The sequence below is a fragment of the Nicotiana tabacum genome, chromosome 13 (genome assembly GCF_000715075.1).
Source record: "Nicotiana tabacum cultivar K326 chromosome 13, ASM71507v2, whole genome shotgun sequence".
NCBI classification, from domain to species: Eukaryota; Viridiplantae; Streptophyta; class Magnoliopsida; order Solanales; family Solanaceae; genus Nicotiana; species Nicotiana tabacum.
The window spans coordinates 91,727,464-91,730,377 of record NC_134092.1 but is presented as its reverse complement, the minus strand read 5'-3'; the positions used below and the strand labels follow the sequence as shown (position 1 = coordinate 91,730,377).

At 39.6% G+C, this 2,914-nt stretch overlaps 1 pseudogene; it reads right to left on the bottom strand.

The window, feature by feature from the left end:
- Positions 1–373: 373 nt before the first annotated feature.
- On the bottom strand, positions 374–471 carry LOC142168511 (small nucleolar RNA R71; annotated as a pseudogene).
- Between the last annotated feature and the right edge of the window lie 2,443 nt (positions 472–2,914).

Genomic DNA, 2,914 nt, shown 5'->3' with positions numbered 1-2,914 from the left:
CTAGAGATGCACAGATTATCTACGAAGAAGAGAGGGTCAGAGAATTGCTCAAAATCAACCCTTGTCTATATACTAGTTCGGAAATAATTTCGAGTTGAAGCAAGGGTTGCTTCAAACCCTTCAGAATTATTGTGTCTTCAGAGGGAAGCCAACCGAAGATCCAAACACACATCTAATGGAGTTCGAAGATATTATAAACACCTTTCAATATAATGGTGTGTCACGAGATGCAGTGTACTTGAGGGCTTTCCCCTTCACACTTAAAGATGATGCAAAGCAGTGGCTTCGAAGCTTGCCTACGGGATCAATCAGAACATGGGAGGAGATGACCAGAAAATTCCTTAATAAATATTTCTCCTCAGCTATGATGGGCAAGTTTAGAAGGGAATCCATAACTTCTGCCAGAAAGATAGGGAAACTATTTTTGAAGCATTGGAGAGGTTTAAGGAGAATATTCGAAAGTGTCAACATAGCGGAATTGAACTCTGAATGCAACTCCAGGACTTTTGGGATGGATTGACACCGGCCTCACATAGAACATTGAGCAATGCAGCTGGAGACCCATTGATGAAGAAGACTCCAGAGGAGATAGTTACAATTCTTGATGAGTTATCTGAAGATGCAAATCAGTGGTCCTCTTAGAGTGCAGAAAGAATGAGATCAACTGGTCTTCACCAGGTTGATGCTAACACCTCTGTGCAGGTACAACTTGATGCTATGGACAAAGAAATAAGGAAGCTGACCTTAGCCTCGATACAAAGTGAGCCTCATGCAGCCTATGATATATGCGGAAGAGGACACCCTACTCATGAGTGTCAAGCCTTAACTGAGGAAGTAAATGTTAAGGGAAACTACAATTTCAATGCAATGGGTCAGCGGTACCCCGGGTTTTCATATAGTTCACCTGGAGGTACTGCGAATGCTTGGCAGTAAAATAACTCTAGACCACAAGGACAAGGAGCTCCAGCATACCAAAATCAGCAGAAGCAACAATTTTAGTCTTAATAGCCCATTCAGCATGGTCTAGAGGATCTAATGAAGGCCTTCATTATCAAGGCAGATGAGAGGCTGGACGCTCATGGAGTAGCTGTCAGAGAATTGGCACTGGTCTTCGAAACCTGTAGAGACAAGTGGGATAGATTACAACAATATTATCTGAGAGGGTTCCAGACACTCTCCCCACTAACGCTGAAAAAGAATCCCAAAGAAACAGTGAATGTTGTAAATCTGAGAAGTGGGCAAGTGTTGAAAGATCCCACCCCAATCCAAAAAGAGGTGATACTTGAAAAAGAAAGTGGGGAGCAACTAAAGAATGATGTTGATAAAAAGAATAAAGGCTCTATGAGAACTAAGAAGAAGAAGAAGGAAGAAAAATTGAGAAGTGAGTAACCTGAGAAGAGCGAGCATATGTCTTCTTTACCTTTCCCTCAAAAGCTATGTAGGGAAAAGCTGGACAAACAGTTTGCGAGATTTCTGGATGTGCTGAAACAAGTTCATGTAAATTTACCATTTATAAAAGTTCTCTCACAAATGCCTGCTTATGCCAAATTTATGAAGGATATCCTTACAAATAAGAGGAAGATAGAGGAGACCTCAGTGGTAAAGCTCACGGAGCATTGCAACACAATATTGCAAAACAAACTCCCACAAAAGTGTGGAGATCCAAGGAATTTTACTATACCTTGCTCATTAGGAACTATCAATTTTGATAAATCATTATGTGATTCTGTTGTTTCAATTAATCTATTGCCTCTATCTATTTACAATAAACTAGAGAAGGAGATTAGAGAGATAAGGTCTGCACCCATATCTTTGTAGTTTGCAGACCAAATGACTTTAATACCCGAGGGGATAATGGAATATGTGTTAGTTCGGGTGGATAAGTTTGTATTTCCTGTAGACTTTATAGTGGTGAATATGGAGAAGAACAAGGAGGTCTCCCTCATCCTAGGAAGACCATTCTTAGCGACGGGTAGAGCTATATTAGATATACACGAGAGGAAACTCATGCTTAGAGCGGGTGAGGAAACTATGACTTTTGAGATAAATGTAGCGAAGGGGGCACAAAAGGAGAGTGAGCTGCTAGAGTTGAGTGAAAAGTGAAGGGCTCAAAATAAAAGGCTGCACAGAGCGAGAAAGATAAGTTTGGGGTGTATCCCAAGAAGGCTGAGAAGAAACTATCGGCATGGATGTGTGCATTGGTTTGGGTGCGAGGAATGGAGCCCGACTTTGACTCACACCCAGACTAGATGTTTCAGGAAGTTTTCTTTACCTTATGCTTTTTAATTGTGTGTCATGGGGACATGCAACAACATAAAGTGTGGGATGGGGAGGGGGGGTATGTTGTATGTATGTATGTATATATGTATGTATATTAATTTTTGTTTTTTTTGTTTTGTTAGGTTTAGTAGAGATAGAAAAAAAATTAAAAAACCATAAGAATTTAAATTTTTCTGATTTTTCCCGACGATGGATATCATTCGACAGGTTTCTTGGGGGATTAAAGTCGAAAGAAAAAGACAAAAATATTTTCCGTTGTTAGGTAGTGTATTAATTTCCCCTTGGTATTTCTTTGTGTCGCGATTCTTTTCCATGGGTTTTGTTTGAACCGGACGTAGTTAATTTTTGTTTAGTAGAATAGTACGAAACCTTGTGCTATGATTTGAATGGAAGGCAATATCTCTTGACTTTATTATGCCTTGAGAATAGTGAGTGCTTTAGTTGTGACGATGAGGCTTAGATTTTGACTCTTGTAATAAGTATCATAAATTATATGATCTTAACTTTGCTTAACTGGTTTGACTAGAGTGTCTTGATAATCCAATCTTGAATGAGTTATGTGACATGTGTGTGTGAGGTTTTGTATATTCGGTGCATTGCATTTGATGTCTAGAACTTGCCTCGTGTGTTTGCA